Source organism: Procambarus clarkii, chromosome 2 (assembly GCF_040958095.1).
Source record: "Procambarus clarkii isolate CNS0578487 chromosome 2, FALCON_Pclarkii_2.0, whole genome shotgun sequence".
In the NCBI taxonomy this organism is placed as follows: Eukaryota; Metazoa; Arthropoda; class Malacostraca; order Decapoda; family Cambaridae; genus Procambarus; species Procambarus clarkii.
This window is the reverse complement of record NC_091151.1, coordinates 36638680-36648587: the sequence shown is the minus strand read 5'-3', so window position 1 is coordinate 36648587 and position 9908 is coordinate 36638680. Positions and strand designations below refer to the sequence as shown.

The following is a 9908-nucleotide window of genomic DNA, read 5'->3' as shown; positions in this document are numbered from 1 at the left end:
TACGGTTGTGCATATCCTTGTTGAATGTCCTGACTTCCAGGATGAGTGTACGTCAAGTTTCCAGACCGTCCCTTGCGGTCACCTGTCCCTCTATAGTATCCTTGGTGAATCAGATGCCTTTGATGTTGTTTGCCTTATGCGCTTTTGTTCTCATATTGGCATCCTTAGTGATATTTAGCGCCTTTTGAATATCCCGCACTTTTGAAGGTGCTACATAGCCTCCCCAGTTTGGTGCCTTCTTTTGATACTTACTTTCTATAACATCGTGTTATTTATTGTTAATCCACAAGTGATTGATCTTTCGGGTTCATGACAATAACAGTACTTATTTAGCAGTGTTTATTTATTTATTTATTTATTTATTTATTTATTTATTTATGCATATACAAGAATGTACATAAGGAATGTGAGGATACAAATATGGTAATTACAGTCTTGTAAAGCCACTAGCACGCGCAACGTTTCGGGCAGGTCCTTAATCTAAGAAAATTTTAAGGAGGTAAATACTTGCAAAATTATAGACAAAAAATGATAACAGATGACATGAAATGAAAAAAAAAAGATGAGAGAAAATTGTAGGTACAGTATATTAAAGCACATAGGTAGCTAAGATTGATTGCAATGACAGCTTGAATGGTAGTTGACAAAAAAATTGGTAGGCATAATACAGCAAAAACAATATAAGATTGGTTGCAATGACAGCTTGAATGGTAGTTGACAAAAATTGGTAGTCACAATACAGCATATGGCTAGCACATAAAAGAAGACAGCAATGAACACAATGATAAGGTTGTTTGAAATTACATAAAAATTAGGAGATTGGGTAACACTAGGTACAGGGCAAATTTAAAGCTCAGTGTAGGAAACTAAGAAGATGAAGTTAGGTACTTTTTGGTTTTGCTTTTAAATAAGGCAAAAGTTTTACAGTTTTTCAATTCACTAGGGAGTGAGTTCCATAAACTAGGTCCCTTAATTTGCATAGAGTGTTTACACAGATTAAGTTTGACCCTGGGGATATCAAAGAGATATTTATTTCTGGTGTGGTGATAATGGGTCCTATTACATCTGTCCAGGGAGAGTTTCAGAGCATGGTTTGCATTTAAGAACAGGGTTTTGTAAATGTAGTTGACACAAGAGAATGTGTTACTTGATGCAGTCGGGTAGTGTAAGTCCATATTGTTCAAACTTGGCACGCTTCCACCATACATAAAGGGCATAACTGCAGCAATCATTATATGGATTGTAATAACGGGGAGCATTAGCGCCTCTGGTGGTCAGAAGCTTAACTGTATTACAGGTTGCCAGTTTTGATATTATGGTCAGCCAACGGTGAGTCTAGTGTAAGGGGATCCCACTTCATAAAATGTCATTTGACGATTGGCATGGTTCAGCTTAACTGTGAGTACAATAGATATGTATTACAGCAATAATTGTTTAATCAATCATAATATAGAAAGTAGTGTTCCTGTGTGTACTTAATATTTGTTGTTATTTTTTATATTGTATGTATTTAGGCAAAACAACCGTGAGTGTCAGGTGGCAGCCACAGGTGTGACCACTAGTTGGTCATTACGGCTCTTGTGGTGGCCCTTAATAGCCACGCTCGTGGTTAGCCTTAAGCCCAACACAAAAACCAAATCTTCGAAATATTTTGATATAAATGTGAATGTAACGAGAAATTTTGGCCACAGATTATTTATATACAAGAAGGTACATTTGGGGTTAAACTCATCATCATAGTAATGATGATGAGTTTACATTCTTGTAAAGCCACTAGCACACAACGTCTCAGGGATTGTCTAGTGCGCCCAAGCCAGTGGGAGGGAGAAAAGAATGCAGGTTAGTATGATGAGCATTGTGAGAGTCGAGTGTCTCAGCGCCCTAACTCATTGCTTGATATTGTGCTTGCAATGGTTAACTTCGTTATTTTGTAACGTACGATTATGTTACGTTGTTGAGTAGATTAAATACACAGTGTTTAGTGGGTTTTCATATTTATTTAGTAGTCTTGGATACAGCAGTGTCGTAGACGTTGAGACGGAGCTTGGAGCAGAGCAGAGAGCTGAGTGTGGCCGGAGTCGCGGAGCTCTATGTGGGAGAGCGTTGTAGCTCGATGCGGTCTTAGTCTGCTGCCTGTTCTGTGTCGAAGCTGTAGCGTCTTAAGGTCGATTAGAACTGCATGCTCCGAGTGCTACATTCTTGACTGGAAATTGTACTGTTTGCTATTCTGTTGTTGTTTTAGATTCAGCTACTTAGAACAAAAGTTCCAAAGTAGCACGGGCTATGGGGAGCCCGTAGTGGACTTACCTGGCACAGGAGCGGGGCTGTAACTCGTGTTGGCTATTCGAGTGATTGATTGATGAAGATTAAGCCACCCAAAAGGTGGCACGGGTATGAATAGCCCGTAAGTGGTGGCCCTTTGGAGTCATCACCAGTATCAATAGCTGATACAGGAGATCTGTGGAGGTGCGACTGCACCCTGCGTCGTTGGCTTCTTTTTTTTTTTGTGTGTGTGTGTGTGTGTGTGTGTGTGTGTGTGTGTGTGTGTGTGTGTGTGTGTGTGTGTGTGTGTGTGTGTGATATATACAAGAGTTGTTACATTCTTATACAGCCACTAGTACGCGTAGCGTTTCGGGCAGGTCCCTGGAATACGATCCCCTGTCGCGAAGAATCGTTTTTTCATCCAAGTACACATTTTACTGTTGCGTTAAACAGAGGCTACAGTTAAGGAATTGCGCCCAGTAAATCCTCCCCGGCCAGGATACGAACCCATGACATAGCGCTCGCGGAACGCCAGGCGAGTGTCTTACCACTACACCACGGGGACTGATTGTTGTTGTTGTTATAGATTCAGCTACTCGGAACAAGTTCCAAGTAGCACGGGCTATAGTGAGCCCGTAACTTACCTGGCACATGAGCTGGGCAAGTAGCATGGGCTATGGTGAGCCCGTAGTGGACTTACCTGGCACAGGAGCGGTGCTGTGATGTGGCTATTCTCATATCGCTTGCTTATATATAGTGACTACACCTCAGCTCCCTCCAACAGGATGAAAAGAGTATTATACCTGTAATTGGGGAAAGGATTGTAGCTTCTGTAACTGGAGCGAGTATAATGTTTACTCGCTACAATTTTGTATCTGAAATTTGTCAAGATGGGTGTCAGTGGATTCGTCTCATCGAGGGGTCTCTCAAGATGTTATTGGATATGACCTATGTAGTCTGGATGTGCTGCAATGGATAATGCAGAGTTATTTGACTTGGAATGGGGTACTCCCTACCAGGGAGAGTTGTTGGAGTGAGATGGTAGTGGGGGGTTATGCCGGTCCTCCCCTCACCAAACACCGTTGCCTTCTGACCACAAAACTTCCCCAACCCCCACCTGAAACAAGGAGGCACTGTATGAGACAAGAAAGCCAGGCCTGAAGCCATCCGCTTGCAGTCATGCCTAAATCAGAGAGAATGGGAAGCGCGGAAATAAATAAATAAATAAATATGTTTATTCAGGTAAGGTACATACATACAAGTGATGTTACATTAATGGGTCATTATATAGATAGAGCTAGTACATTCAATGCCTAAAGCCACTATTACGCAATGCGTTTCGGGCAGGAAAGGCTTAGGCGCTCTGATAGGCCAAGAAGGGATGACGTCACAGCATCTTCGAGGGGCCCATGTAGCATCCAGAGTATTCATTCCGGCCACAGATTCCAGGGGTGAACTACGCTCCTCCTCAGAGATCGGGGAAAGCCGGTTCAGCTTAAGTCTGGTGGTACAGCACACTTTGTATCCGCGAAATAAGCCAAGTACCGGATCCTTGGTAAACTTCTGGGGTACAGCAGGATATTGTTTGGTACTGAAAGAAGGATTTACGACGCTAAACGACGGTCTTTGATATGCCAGAGACCACGTGTGTCGTCCGCATAAGTTAAGTGTTAACATTCTTCTTCTTCGCGATACGTGCAGTTTGCATGGAGGTTTTTACTCTCGATGACTGTACGAGTGGTGATGATAGATGCGGCACTTTCGGTGGCGCCTCAATGTTCAGAATTTGGCAGATGTTGGAAGTTATCGATGTCTTCTATTTGTGTGAGGATAATAAGAAAAATATACATATAAGTAGAAATGTACTTAGGATGGCAAAGATGAGGGGTGGTGTTAATGGTGGTATCCAAATGTTGCTGTTTTACGAAAAGTGTGGATTAATCAAGAGACAGATTGTTAGTACTGTATGTACGTTTGGGAGTTAGTCGCAATTTAGATTACTTAAGGTAGATTATGGTAGGGAGTTCCATAAGTAGCACGTACAATAAGAGTACAATAAGTAACATGGGGTTAATGTGTATAAGGTTAGGTTAGGTTGGGTTGGGGTAGGTTAGGTTGGTTAAGTTTGGTTGGGGTAGGTTAGTTAGGTAAAGGTAAACACTAGGTAAACACTTCGATGATGTTAGTGCCTTGATTGAAACTATTGACAACAAATTCTCTTTTATTATACTTACTGAAACATGGTTGAAAGAGGATACTACTCAACTCTTTAACATGCCTAACTACTCGGCAATTCACAACTGTCATCAACTTCAGAGAGGTGGTGGCACTGCTCTTTACTACCACCAAGAACTAACATGCTTAAAAGAAATTAGAACTAGAGACTGCTATGGGGAGTATATCTTCGCCAGCTTCAGAGTCAAGGGTGCCGAGTCTGTCCTGTCTGTGGGTGCAGTCTATAGAATTCCTAACACTGATGTGTCCGAATTCAACTCAAACCTTAGAAATCTAATACTTGATAACAGACTGAACAAAAACCATCTAATTATCGCAGGGGACTTTAATATTGACCTCTGCGAGCCTGAACACCCTACTGCTGTTAGCTTCCTCAACTGTATGAATTCCTGCTTCCTCATACCCTTAATCACTAGACCTACTAGAATCACTGATAGCACTGCCACGACTCTAGATCACATCTAGACAAACATAACCTCTCCGCTTACTTCAGGTATAATCACCGATAGCACTACAGACCATTACCCCACATTTCTCTTAACTAACATTAGCAAACCACCTCTAGAGTCAAGAGAGTTAAGTTTTAGACTGCATAATGAAACTGCTATAGACAATTTTATAACTGCTGCTGATAATGTCAACTGGGAGTCCGAGTTAGGTAACATAGAGGACATCAACCTAGCAGTGCAATCTTTTCTTCAAAAAACTCTTAGCCTTTATAACACCCACTGTCCTATGCTTACAAAACAAGTCACAACCAAAAGGATTAACAATCTCTGGCTTACAAAGGGAATACTTAAATCCATTAATAAAAAACATGACCTTGAGAAGAAGTATAGGTTAGGAATTGTCTCCAAAGAATTCTCAAAGAATTACTCATTATTGCTATCTAAGATAATTAGACGAGCCAAAACTAAATACTACGAAGATAAATTTACCCAAATAAAGAGCAACATTAAACAAACTTGGAGCACAATTTCACAAATATTGGGATCAAAGAAGACTTTAAATAACAAACCAACACTCCTGTCCAATAACGATGGTCAGCTTTCAGCCTCTGATTCTGCTATTGAGTTCAATAGGTTCTTCTCTTCCATTGGGTCATCCCTTGCAAATGATATTCCATCTTCCAATACTGACGTTAAGGACTATCTTACAGGTAACTATCCACAGTCTCTATACCTAAAGCCTATTAATTCCACTGACGTCAATGAGATAATCCTTTCCCTTAAAACCAAGTCTAGTGCCCTTGAGGAGATACCAACTTTAATTTACAATAAAACCTCCAGATCTTTAGCCCCTGCTATTGCATTGCTCTTCAACAAGTCACTTGAACTCCAAACCTTTCCAGATATTCTAAAAAAAGCGAGAGTAACGTCTGTCCACAAATGTGGTGATCTCACAGATGTTAACAACTACAGACCTATATCAATCCTGCCAAACTTGTCAAAAATTTTTGAAAAACTAATCTATAAGCAGCTTTACTCGTATCTAGCTAAACACAATATACTTAGCCCTTGCCAATATGGCTTCAGACCCAAAAAAAGCACTAACGATGCACTTATTAGTATGCTTAACTCGATTCATACAGCTCTTGATAAAAATGAGTTCCCTGTTGGGTTATTTGTGAACCTGCGTAAAGCTTTTGACACTGTCAACCACCAAAACCTTCTTAAACTACATCATTATGGAGTCAGAGGACACTCCCTACAATACCTCAAATCCTACCTTACTGACAGGCTCCAGTATGTTTCTGTGAATAATTCAATTTCTCCCACTCTACCCATCAACATTGGTGTTCCTCAGGGCAGCATACTTGGCCCTCTCCTCTTTCTCATCTACATTAATGACCTTCCAAATGCCTCCCAACACCTCAAACCAATTCTATTTGCTGACGACACAACCTTCATTTACTCCAGTCCTGACCCCCTTGCTCTAAATGCCACAGTAAATACCGAGCTAAATAAAGTCCATCTTTGGCTAACTGCCAACAAACTCACCCTTAACATTGACAAAACTTTCTATATTCTGTTTGGCAATAAATCCTCTAATCAAATAAATCTCAAAATAAACAATACCCAAATTTGTAACAAATTAGATGGCAAATTCCTTGGCATTCTCATTGACCACAAGCTGAATTTCCAGGGACACATTCTAAATATATCAAAAAAGTTTCAAAAACTGTTGGCATTCTTTCTAAGATCAGATATTATGTACCCCGCCCTACCCTGGTGACTCTCTATTACTCCCTTATCTATTCATATCTCAACTATGGTATTTGTGCTTGGGGCTCTACTACCCAAAATCATTTACGTCCTCTAATTACTCAACACAAAGCTGCTATTAGGACAATATCCAACTCTGGCCCCAGACATCACTCGGTACCCCTACTCAAATCTCTGAATATGTTAGACATTAAGTCACTGCACATTCTCTCATGTGTATTATACATATATAAAACGCTAAACTGTAATGCCAATCCTGACCTCAAAAGCTTCATAGAAGGTTGTAACAGAACCCATGAGCACCACACCAGAAATAAATACAGTTTTGATATTCCTAGAGTACGACTTAATCAAACTAGAAATGCTCTACAAATCAAGGGACCCAGATTGTGGAATGACCTTCCCAACCATGTTAAAGACTGTACCTCTCTCAACCAGTTTAAGATAAAAACGAAGCTATACCTAATAAATTCCCTGTAACCTACCTTACCCCTCTATTGTCAACCAATGTCTGTCTTTTTTTTTTTAAAGAGCGCTGTTTGTCGACAGAATTGTATTTGTGCTGCTTTTTCAGCTATGTTTTCATTTCATGTTTTCTTTTTACTCTTTATGCTCAATTAGTATTAAGCTTTAGTCATTTAAGTTTTTCATGCCCGAAACGCTTCGCGTTATAGTGGCTTTAGGCATTGTATGTACTAGCTCTATCTATAAGTCCACCAATCTTTGTAAAAATTTCTTGTATGTATGTACATTACCTAAATAAACATTATTATTATTATTATTATTATTATTATTATTATTATTATTATTATTATTATTATTATTATTATTATTATTATAGTTGAAGAAGGATTGTTATGTTGTCGTATTTCGGATTTTTTAACTTTTTTTAACAGATTATTTAACCTTTTATCAGTTACAGATTATTTAACCTTTTATCAGTTACTTGCTTGATGAGGAGAGGACAATGAGTGTTGTAAATGTAAAGTTGAGGCTTAGAAATTTGGAAAGGAAGAGGTTAGTTAATGAATTTATATCCTGTGTATTATTTAATTCAGATTCCTAGTTTATATTGTGGAGTGCATTTGTGAGATTGCCTGTTGCTGCTTCACTGTGTAACCTAAAGGTAAGTTTCTTGTTAGCTGGTGGTGTTATGTCCATGTTCGCTACGAGGAAGGTAGGATAATGGTCAGTTGTTCTGTCAGTGATTATACCAGGTGCAAGGGGAGCTGTTATGTTTGTCCATAAATGATCCAATGTAGTGGCGGATGTTTGAGTGACTCGGGTGGGCTTGGTGATTGTGGGGATTAGCATTCAGTAGTTCACGCTGTTTAGGAAATAGTCGACTTGGGGGCTATTTTGCTGACCCAGGTCAATATTGAAGTCTCCCCACTAGAATGATGTGATTTTTGTTGAGATTGTTGTTCATGATAAGATTCCTTATGTTATCTGAGAATGATGCTATGTTAGTATTGGGAAATCTATAGATAGCTTCAATCGTCAAGGAGGATTTAAGGGATTAAATCGAGAACTGAGCAAAGGTATATTCATAGTAGTCGTCTCTGTCAGTAATGACAGTATTGCAGATGAAGGTATCTTGGTAATATATAGCTGTGCCGCCACCTTTTTTATTAGGCCGGTAGTTGTGAATGGCTATATAACCAAATGAGTTGTAAAGTTGGGTATATTCTTTACTTAGCCAGGTTTCTGTTAAAATAATGAACGATAGTTTAGTACCCAGTGCTATGAGTAGAGCATTTATATCATCATAATGTTTACCAAGTGATCTGACATTTTGGTTGAAAACTGATAAACAAGTGCTATTTTGGAGTTTTTTTTTTTGCAAGGTTTGCTGAGTAATACTTGCAGTAGTGGTCATTAATATGCTGGTTATCATAGATTTGTGATAGCAGATTTAGTTCAGGATCAATATCAGCTTGCATGTAGATGCAATGGGGTCTAGATACAATAAAACAAGCAATTCTTGTCTTATTGTATCTAGATATATTGTATCTAGATGTATCAATACAATAAGAACAGTTAAATGTTGGTGTGCTCTCCATCGCAGTGAAGACGGCCTTTGTTGGGTGGTATCGCAGGTCTTGTGGTGGGCCTGGCAAAATTATCAAACTTATAGCACCTGAAGCACTTTCAGCGCGAGCTGCCCATCCACCTGAAACCAAGCTCAAGAACGAGGTTCGCCACAGTTGCCGTGTTGACGATCACCCATGTCGCTCGTTGATTATTGTTACTTGATATAAATCATATAGATGTTTCAAACTCGCACTGTATCTTTGTATAGATGTTTCAAACTCGCACTGTATCTTTGTATAGATGTTTCAAACTCGCACTGTAAGATTTGAGGTATTGCAGGGAGTGTCCTCTGACTCCATAATGATGTAATTTAAAAAGAAGGTTTTGGTGGTTGACAGTGTCAAAAGCTTTACGTAGGTCCACAAATAACCCAACAGGGAACTCATTTTTATTTATGAGCTCAGAGTACCTCATACCATTTGGTTTGAGGTCACTTATAACAGGGCAATCACATATATAGTTTTGGAGAGTATATGTTCTAGATCTTGTTCACATGGTTTACAATTGGAATGGTCACCATTGGGGGGATTCATTACCTGCAGCCACCTGCCAAAGATACGATATCTCAGCCTAATTCTGTCAATCACAATGTCACACTGTCTAGTGGATGCTTTATGGAGTTGCGTGGTGACCACCGGCCGGGTCGGACGTTCCTGAGGTCTCTCCGCTCCTGGCTCGTGTTTACATTGGGTGATTGCTGGTTTGCCACTGACAGGGTGACGTTTGACTTAGCCATGGGGACTTCTCGCCCTCCAGTGAAGAGGACATTGTCTGCTGGTCTGGGATTTACGGTGCCGGTGGACCATTCGTTGGTTGGTATCGCCCTGGTGGACGTGTTTCAGGTGCAGCTGTCGGACCTGGTGGGCATCCAGCTGCTTCAGGGCAACCGTACTGTGGTCAATTTCCGGCTCCAGGCTGCCTTTCAGGCGTTTCTCGAGCGGTGTGAGGGGCGTGTTTACCCTCTCCCTGATACTGCTGGTTCTGTTAAGGTAGTGAATCTTAGTGTCACCTTGACGTCTGTGGCGGTGCATGGTACCCCCTTCGAATTTCAGGACGACTTCTTAACCTCCTGTTTTGAACGATTTGGGACGG

The 9908-nt window shown here is 40.3% G+C and overlaps 1 protein-coding gene across 1 annotated transcript in view; it reads left to right on the top strand.

The window, feature by feature from the left end:
- The first annotated feature begins 1374 nt into the window (after nucleotides 1-1374).
- LOC123762232 (translation initiation factor eIF2 assembly protein) overlaps nucleotides 1375-9908 on the top strand; it is a 91299-nt gene continuing 82765 nt past the window's right edge. Inside the window, exon 1 of the mRNA XM_069324311.1 lies at nucleotides 1375-1398. The gene's annotated coding sequence lies outside the window, so the exon portion shown is untranslated. The remainder of the gene's footprint in view (nucleotides 1399-9908) is intronic.